Source organism: Petaurus breviceps, unplaced genomic scaffold (genome assembly GCF_028583685.1).
Source record: "Petaurus breviceps papuanus isolate PSGF00001 unplaced genomic scaffold, PetGlider_PUasm1.0 90825, whole genome shotgun sequence".
Classification (NCBI taxonomy): domain Eukaryota; kingdom Metazoa; phylum Chordata; class Mammalia; order Diprotodontia; family Petauridae; genus Petaurus; species Petaurus breviceps.
The window spans coordinates 4,129,032-4,138,896 of NW_027187353.1; the positions used below are offsets into that span (position 1 = coordinate 4,129,032).

A 9,865-nucleotide genomic window follows, 5' to 3' on the forward strand; every position below is an offset into this window, starting at 1 on the left:
ATGGGGCGGTGTAATGGAAATGTAAATTTTAAAGATCTTCCCTGCCCCTAGGCTAATGTGCACCTGAAGCCTGGGGTGGGAGGCTTGTTTTTCAGTAGATACTTCTTGATTGGCCAGTGAGTCAATAAGGTTGTTACATTCTCTGAGCCAGGAGAAGGCTATATAAGCCCTGATGTGTAGCTTTGTTTTGGGACTCACTTTGAGAAGTGTTCTGTGATTTGATCTGAATTCTGGGAAGCCATTGTTGAGAGTCCCCCGGCTTTGAAAAACCCAGAATGTGGAAACCCAGATGTTGACTGGGTATGGATGTAATGGTTGGGCAGTTTGGAAATCTGTCTACTTGATGTTTCTGTCTTGATAATTATGCCTGTATACTTTGAGATTCAGGGTGCTGACCTTTTCTCCTGAACAAGGTAAACGATATATGTCTGACTGATTAAAGTAAGCTTGTTAACCCATTTTGAGTTGCTTTCCTTTAACAAAGCGGATCCAAGAATCTGTATGGGCAGCAAACCCTGAGGATGAGCTTGGGGTGCTTGCTGCTACAGCCGGTTACCACAACCGTCCCAGTCCCCAAGGCTCACAAGCTTTGTGTCACCCTTGATCCCTCACTCGCTCCCATACTCATCCAATCAGTTGCCAAGGTCTAGCGTATCTATTTCCATATCATCTCTCCTCCGACACTGCCACTATCCCAGGGAAGGCAGGCCCTTCTTTTACCTCCTGCCTGGACTATGGCAACAGCAATAGCCTGCTGGCGGCGGTCTGCCTGCCTCAAGTCTGCCCCCACTCCATTCCCTCCTCCACTCAACTATCAAAGCGATCTTTTTATAGTGCAACTCTGATCATGCCATCCCCCTCATTCAATAAACTACACTGGTCCCTTATTATCTCTGGCATCAAATATAAAATCCTGTATGACTTCTGAAGCCCTCCACAACCTGGCCCCCTCCTTTTCAGTCTCCTTACACATGTCTCCCCTTTGAGATCCAGGGACACTGTAACTCCCTTGGAGACATCTCCTTGACTGTCTCCCATACCCAGAATGCTCTCCTTCCTCATCTGTACCTCCTGTCTTCCTTCCACTCTCACTCCAGAAGCCTTTCCCAGTCCTCCTGACTCTCTGAGATTATCCCCAATTTATCCTGCCTCAATCTTGTCTGTACAGTCTGCATGTTGTGAATTCCTCGAGAGTGGGGACTGGTTTTTGCATTCCCAGTGGTTAGCACTGTGTGCCTTAAGAAAGACTTGACAAAGTCCCTCCTTGTAATCCTATACTCACCCCTAAATAACTGTGACTGGGAGCAAGTCACTTTACCTGGCCTCCGTTTCCCAATCTGTAAAGAAGGTGGTAAGACTAGAATGATGTTCCTTCTAACTCTGAGATTCTCTGATTGATATAAAGTCTATTCAATTTTCAAAAGCAGACCTCAAGGGCCATCTCTTCCAGGAAGCCTAGGAAGTCCACAGGCCCCTCTCCCTTCTTGGAGAGGGAGGCTTTTCCATAGATAGCTCTCTAATTATTTTCTGTGTGAATCCCCAACTATGCTGAATTCTCCTGGGCAGCATCTAGTCTTTTCTTCTATTTCGCTCTCCAAACCTATCTCCACCCCCTCCAGGGCCTAACTGGGCCACGTGTGGAGTGAACACAACAATGGGAGAATGCAGCACTCCAGCTGGTCGGCAGGACCTAGGGGAAACCCAGGGGATTCATTGGACTGTCTCCAAAATGGGGAGGGCATTGGGGCAGAAGGGGAAAGGACCCAGGTAGGATTCCCTCCATCCCCACCCAGAGGCTGAGAGGTCTAGAAGGTGGAATCTGAGCAGAGGCCTTGGCTTAAGTGAGGGCTGGAAAGCAGCAAGCTGTGGGTTACTTCCCTTCCCTCATCTGCCAGTTTTCTGGGCTGGAACTGGTGGGGAGGTAAGAGGAGAGAGCTTTCTTCATTCACCCCAACAGGAGCACAGTATCTAAGAGCCTAAAAACCAGCTTCTGTCCCCACCCCCAGGACTTTGTGTCTTAAAACCAGGAAGGGAAACTGCAGAGGGGAGGGAGAAAGAGGTCAGGGGAGGAGAGCCTAATGAGGGGAGATGGGGCAGTCTGGCAGCAGCTCCCTCCCTCTCCCCTCCACTGACAGTCAGGGCTTGTCCTCAGTGACCCTGCACTCAGCCAGGAGAGGTCTCTACCACAGCTGGACAGGGGTAGGCAGAGATCCTGCTTTTCTCCAGGAAGGGATCAATCTGGTTCCAGGGCAGGGCCATTCTCTCCTCCACCTTTGATCCTGCCCAGCAGGGTTATGTCTAGAGAGCTGGCAGGAAGAGGGGGGATGTTATCCAAGTCCAATGTCTTCATTGGACACATGGGAAAACTGAATCCCAGAAAGAGGGGAATGACTTATTCAAAGTGTCACAGATAAGTCAGCAGGGGCTTCTCCTCCAGGCTCAGATCTCTCACAGGGCACCTCAGTCATAACGGCACAGCTCTAGAGGCCAAAGGCACCTCAGAGACCATGAAGTCTGACTTTGCAATTTTCCAGTGGAGGGAACTGAAGCCCAAATCAGTTAAATAATTTATCTAAGGCCGGATATACTGAGCAACAGAAATGGGACTGGAAACCAGATCGTCTGATTTCAGAATCAGTGATCCTGTCACTAAGCAACCCCCTCACCCTCACCCCAATCTAGTGCTGGGGTTCTTAAGTTAGGGCTTGTGAACTTAAAAGAGAAATACTGGGTTGGAACTGTGGCTGTGCCAGTAAGCTATCATGTGACCATGAGATACTTCCTTTCTCTAGGCCTCAGTTTGCTGATTTGTGCAATGGGGACAGCACCTGCCTTTGTCTACCACATTGGGCTGCTTGGGAAAGCAAATGGGTCAATGAATGGGAAAGAGCTCTTACGTGGGAAGGGAAGGCACCCAGACTGGCGGGATGGTTGCTCCACTTTGCTGATGTTTGTGGTCTGGGTAGCCCTTGGAGGTTCCCTCCCTCCCCCTACACAAAGACACGAGGGGCCTCAGCTAGAGGCTCCACTTCTCCCCTTGGGCCCAAGCACATTCACATGTGCTCTCACTCTTCCTTCCCCAGTACTTTATTTTTAGGCCCGAATTTGACTTTAATCGTTACTTAGCGGATTCTATTTCCAGCCCACGGAGGGCAGCCCAAGGCAGGCAAGCAGTGATCTGTGGGGTGGAGGATGGGATGGGGGAGCCAGCCAGCTCACATACTTCACCAAAGGGGGCTAGGAAATCCCCAAAGAAAGGAGGCTGAGGTGGAGGAAACTCCTTGGGAAGAGGGGCATTATAATTATTACAATCACAGGGCTATATAGCTGAAAGGGAACTCAGAAATCACCCCCATTCACTTCACAAATGGGGAAACTGGGGCCCAGGGACAGGAAGTGACTCGGTCAAAGTCACAGTGCACAATGCCCTTTGACCCATCTGGTTAGGGACACACACCCTTTATCCCTGTACAAAAAAAGCGATTAATGAATTAGTCAGAGCCTCGGAGGTGCCCCTCACCCTGACCTAGGTAGGGTAGCTCAACCCCAGCTTTGTCCAGAGCATTCTAAGAGAAGCAAGACCTGACCTGAGAAAATATTCTGAGGGAATGTGCTTTGGTCAAAGTTCTAGAAACCAGGATTGAAGGCTCTGGCTCCAGAGTCGAGAGCTCCCCAAACTGAGCCAGCTCATCAGTGGCCTTTCTCAAGAGGGTCAAGAAGAAAATACTGGATTTAGACAGAACCGGAAGACACCTTAGCCTGTGGTCATACAGCAAGTAAGTACTTGAGGTGAGATTCGAACCTGTCTTTCTGACTCCCAAGGCCCTGCTGCTTCCTTCTAAAGCAAGTCCTTGGGAGCCCCAAGTGCTCTCAGGGCTGCTGAGATTTCTTTGGGGACTGGCACTTGGGAGCCACTTAGCCTGGTACCTCAGGGATGGGCAAGAAGGAGATGCTGGCTGCTGCTCCCCAGCTGCAGAGAAGGCAGAACAGAATGCGATCTCAAGGCAGCAAGGCACGAACATGGTAACCTAAGGAAGATTTGGCCTATGGGGTGAACGGCAGAGCTGAGTTCTGGGCAAGGCTGGACAATTGCATCTCCACAGTCACTGTCTACTAGAGGGCCCCCAGTTGTCACATGAAGCTTAACTGATAACAACCAACTCTACAGACCACAGACACGAAAAACATGCTTGTAAGAAATGCGAACTGGAACTTTTAAGTTCCTTTCGTTGAGACCCTGCCCGTGTTTTCTGTCCCCGGAGGCTGTCTACTCTGCCATCCCTATGGCCGACTCTCACAACAGATAATGGAGCACAGGCCAAGTGGGGTTATGCACTCTCCCTCTGTGGCATAACTTTTAAGGAGCAGGGGGGACAGTCACCTACTAGGGATGGCTGAAGCAGAGAGGCCCTGCCTGGAGGCCAGAGTAAATGATTTTCTGTTCTTCCTTCCAACTCTTTGCTCTGATTTGGGGATCTGTGTGGTCTAGCCCAGAAAAATCTCAAAACCACAGTTCCCACCACAACCCCCCTACTCATAAGAGAGAGAGAAAACAGCAAGGGAGGGTGGGACCCAGAGCTCCCAGTCAGGATGTCTGAGTCCTGTCCTTGAGCCTTTGACGCTCTTCTCATTCCATGTAGCCCCCGTGATCTCTGCTACTTAGGAAAAGGCTGGGTTCAGCCCAAGAAGCTCCAGGACAGTAGGGAAGAGATAGCTGGGAACAAAGAGCATGAACATTTCTCAGAAAAATCTCCCTCCTGCTCCAAGGATGAAAAGAAGAAGGATGGGTTAAGTCAGGACCAGGACCATAGCTCTCCCACCGCCCCAGCCAGCACAAAGACAAAGCACACAGCAGAAGTCAAGAGGGTGAGAAGGGATCCCAGTTCTGAGGCTTGCTGTTTCATCCAGCAAGTGACTTAATCTTTCTAGGACCAAGCTAGAAAAGATGCGGGAAGGGTGGAAATCACCTCTAAACCTGCCTTACTTCACCAGGTTGTGATAAAGGTGAGTCCCATATAAAGATCTCTCCATCTCTGGAGGAGTCACGTTATGCCCCAGCTAAACCCAAATGACTATCAGATAGTAAGAATGCACTACACTGAACCATCCAGTATCTAGATCAGTTTCCCTTGTGATCCATTGCACTGGCAAAGCACCCAGCTGGAGTTAAGTGCTCAGACTGTGCTCACAGAAGAGGGGTGTCCTCTCACCAGCCCACGGAGGGCACAATTTAGGTCTTTAACCTCTGGCAGCTCCAAAGAAATATCCTAATAATGGTCCAGAGTCCAATTCATGTACCCCCCAAGTTATTTTCTCAACAACACTCTCTTTGGGGATCTGTTTCAGCCTCAAGGCCCCTGATCTTGTCCCTCTGGCTGGAAGGATCTTCCGGTGTCTCCTTTCGGTGGCTAATGAGGAGTGGGTACTCCCTCCCTCTCCCCAGCCCCAGCACTCACACCCAGATGGAGACCTCCTGAGCCTTGCCAAAGCTGATGGGGATTTCCCAAGAGACCAAGCAAGCATCCCCTAGGGAGCCCCCGGGGATGGTGCTGACCGGATATAAAAGGTTCCAGCTGCTTCCAGCCCACCAGAGCTCCACCCCTTTATCCCAGATCTCCCATCTTATTTGGTGGGCTGACATGGGGAAGGAGAATGATGGGGCCTTCTCTGTCCCTCTCCCAAGGCTGGGCCCCATATTTTAAGTCAGTTTTCCACAAGTTCCCAATGTGGCCACTTTAGAGGGCAGAGAGATCAGCAGGATCAGAAGGGCTCAGTTCCACTACGAACTTCAGCTAGAAGAGGAAGATGGCCTGGGATGCAGGGCAAATTTATGGAAACTGTATGTCCTAGACTGATCTCAGGGGCTTCAGCACAGGCTCCAGAGGTTGGGGATGCGATGGAGATGAGAATGTGGCTCATGAGGGAAACCTTCAGGCCAGGAGCCTCATCCCCAAGTTCTGACAAAGCTGACGGTGGCCACTGAGGAAAGGAGGGGCAGGACCACAATTTTAGGGAGGCTTCCAGCATTACCTTGAAAGATGAGCAGGGGGAGTGAAGTCATATGGAACAGACTCGAAAGAACTGGGAGTGAGGGATTTATGACTGAGAGCTTGGACACTGGACTCTCCCCAACTCTCCTCTGAGGGAGTGAAACTAGAGCCAGTTAGTGGGGAGCAAAGGCAGCAGCCTCCAAGGAAGGCAAAGGCTGGCCCCAGTTCTGTGCCAAAGGACCCCAGTCCGGACACCTCTAAACCATGCCTCAAAAAGAGCCAATGATGTTTCTTCTTCCGATGACACACAGCAGAACAGGGACAAAAGGCTCTTAAGAGATAAGTGCCTCACATCCCTTTCTCCCCCACTGCCCCAACTTTTCTTAGAGATGGGTTTCCTTGCCAAGGAAATATTCAAGTTTTTTCTGACTCTGCTATCAGCTACTGCTCTAAGAGCCTGGAAATCAGGTACTCTAAGGTGGTCATAGCAAGGGCACAAGGAATGCTTGTGTGTCTCCCTTGCTGGCAGTGTGCCCAGGGGCAGAAGCCACCCTAGTGACTAGTCAGGCATGAAGATGACATTCAACTAAAAAGTTAGCAATTCCCCTATTCACACCCACCCCCATCCCCTGCCAAGTTTCCTGGCTCCCCTTACCATCCCAAATCAAAGGGGAAGGGGGAAGATGAAATCGGGGGCTTCTGAACAACAGAGCCTCCAGCTAGCCACATCACCCTTCCTATTCTGCTAGTTACTTTCTGTAGCCCTGAACATGAAGAATTCTCACCCAGCACACTGGGCCTATGGGCAACTCTTACGGGCAAAGCTCCCTCCAAGGAAAGCCAAGGACACTGCCCCCCCCCAAAAAAGGTCTAATCACTCCCCACTCCCACACAGACATCTTAGCCTGTCTGACAAAATGATTGCTTTGAAGAATAAAAAGTCAAAGTCTGGGTCCCTAAAGCAGCTGAGATTTCAGAGCCCAGGACACCAGTAAGAGAAAGTAAGTCTGGGAGAGACAGGAATGCCCTGGGACCAGTACCCCACTCTGAGCCATAAACTGAACTGGGTACCTTCTCCCCAGGCCTAGATCTGCAGCCCAGCTGAGCACATGTTAAGCCCATCAGGGTCCGGCTCAGTCTTGGCCACTGCCTGCACAGGAACAGTTTTGGTTTCTATTAGTTACTACACCTCTCCCATTGTCAGGAAGTAATTTAATGTGTGACTGTGGCCAAGTCACTTCTGGGCCTCAGTTTCCTCATCTGTAAAATGAAGAAAGTGAACTGGATTATCTCTTAAACTCTTTTCCAGTTCTAAATCCTATGACTAACTTTGGGCAAGCCCCTTTTCTTTTCCATACCTCAGTTTGCCCCCAAAGTAAAATAAAGAGGTTGGCCTAAATGTTCTCTAAAGGCCCCTTTTGCCCTAATTCAATGACCCCCAGTCCTGGATGTCTAGCACAGGCCTAAGCTGCTGGAAGGAGTCCAGAGAGAAGTGCGGTGGGAGATGCAATTCACATGTACAAGACCAGCTCCCTCTAGGTGGTACAGGGGGCTTTGTTTCCAAGGCTGCTCTTCCTGGCTACCCAAGGATGTAGTCAGTGGGGACCATAGGCTAGAAGGAGCAGCCCCAGCCCCCTCTTCAGTGGGGGGCAAAACCAAGGAAACCAATTCTCTGAAGTCCCGTACTGGGTACAGGCAGCCCAAACTCCATTATCTGAGCCCCAGACCTAAGGTATGGGCTGGGGATAGGGGTTACAGGCTGGGGAACAAGGAGCATTGTCCCCAAGCCGGCCTGAGCACCCCTGTTGTCAGGCTTCCACACGATGACAGGGGTAGAGGGTGGGGATGGGGGCAATGGAAGGGGAGAAGACAGCTTTGGGCAGTGCTGGCAAACCCCCAGAGGCGATGAAATGGCTTCTCTCTCCACACACACCGCCCCCCTTGGTCCAGTCTGACCCCACCCCATGCTGGAAGCTTAATTCCTCCTCCCTCCAACAGCCACATGCCCATCCTGCACAGTCCCACTATGAGGGAAAGCTGGCATTACCCCGGGTCTCCGCCCCATCCCTGCCCCTCCAATTCCGCGACTGAGACTCCGAGCTCTTGGGTGGAGGGAGATAAAGGGTTGGGGAGGAGGAGTTTGCTAGAGCCTCCTCAAGAGTGGGCTTTTTCCTAGTCCCCAGGGAAACCCCACCACTCGAGCCCCCTGGTAGGCCCCAGGGCAGTGAGGACCCCAAACTTGGCGCTCCCTTCGTCTGCCCCAAGGGCTTGGGGCCCATCCCCGAAGATGGCTTATTCCCCGAGTCTACGACGGTGACAGTAACTCCCGGGAGAATTCAAACCCTTTCGGTCCTCGGGTGGGGGAAGGGAGCGGACGCAGGGAGGGCGGGAGCGGGACAAGGACCAGTCGGTTCCGGGGTTGGCGATCTCCACCCAGACTCAGCCGCCCGGGCCAGAGCCCCCGAACACTGGGCACTCACCTCTCTCTGAGCGCTGCGGGCCGATCCACCTCGCCGCCGGCGACATCAGTGGGCTGCGGGACAGTCCATGCGGCCGGGGGCTGGGTGGACGCGGGGGGCGGGGGGCGTCCCCAGTGGGAGGGGTACAAAGGAGCGCCGGGGCGGGGGAGAGAAGGAGCGGGAAGAAGGCAGGAGAGAGGACGAGGGACTGAAACGGGCACCGCCGCGCGGCCCGGGTCGGGGAGGGAAGAAAAGAGCCGGAGGGAGGAGGAGGAAACAATGTAGCCGCCGCGGCCCCAGGAGAGTTCCGCTTCCGAACGCCGCCGCCGCCGCCAAGGTTCGATTTTGGAATGCAGCGCCCGCAGCCCGGGCAGCCCCGACACGCGACGTTCGATTTCGGACCGCTGCGGCTCCCTGCGACCCCAGCCTCCGGCACCGGCGGCCCAGGCTGGAAGGGGGCTGGAGGGAGGGGGGAGTGCAGGAGGGAAGGACTGAATCGACGGCTCCCGGGCCGGACTAGAGGGCCGGCGGCGGCTGCTGCCCCCACCCCGGGAGCGCGGCGGGAGGGGTGGGGCGGGGCGGGGCGGGGGGAGGGGGGTAAGGGTGGCGGCGCGAGCGCGCGTCCTCTGCTGCGGTGGCCGCCCCCTCCCCAGTCCCTCTCCGGCTCAGCTGGAAGGAAGCTCGCAGGCCTGGCCGGAGGAAGCGGAGCCCGGATCCATCCGCCTGCAGCAGCGCGCCTGCGCCAAATGGGCTTGACCCGCTCGCGGACCGGGCACGAGCGGGGAGGCTGTGCCACCTACCGGACGCCACGGGCATTGCGTGGGGGTGTGTCTAGGTCCTGGCGTCCCGAGCCCTTAACGCGGCCCCTTCGGCCCGGCATCACCGCCTGGCTGCGGACCCATTGGCTGTTGGACTCTAGAAACGGAGAGCCGCGGCCGGAGGGATGGCGGCTCTGAAGACGGGAGCCGCTTGTCCGGCGGCCCCCAGCCAGCTGGACGCGGGGTCGGAGTCCCAGGACAGTGGCCCACTCTCTGCCCTGCGCGTGCCGAGTGGTGAGTGGGCATCCGTCCAGGTGGCTCCCCAAGAGCTCCAGGCCAGGGGTCAGCGAGGGCCCTGTGGGGAGAGAGGCTTTCACCGTTGCAGGGGGGACCCCAGCTTTGCTTTGTGATTAAAAGTGAATGGCCTGACAAACTGGAACACTAATGCATTGTTGGTGGAGTTGTGAACTGATCCAGCCTTTCTGGAAAGCAATCTGGAACTATGCCCAAAGGGCTATAAATAAAAAAATATAAAATAATCATACCCTTTGATCCAGCAATACCACTCCTAGGGTTATATCCCAAAGAGATCATAGAAATGGGAGAAAGACCCATATGTACAAAAATGTTTATAGCAGCTCTTTTTGTTGTGGCAAAG

At 53.5% G+C, this 9,865-nt stretch overlaps 1 protein-coding gene across 1 annotated transcript in view; it reads right to left on the minus strand.

Annotated features, from left to right (window-relative positions):
• CSK (C-terminal Src kinase) overlaps positions 1–8,990 on the minus strand; it is a 34,537-nt gene extending 25,547 nt beyond the window's left edge. The window contains exon 1 of the mRNA XM_069071162.1: positions 8,471–8,990. The gene's annotated coding sequence lies outside the window, so the exon portion shown is untranslated. The remainder of the gene's footprint in view (positions 1–8,470) is intronic.
• Between the last annotated feature and the right edge of the window lie 875 nt (positions 8,991–9,865).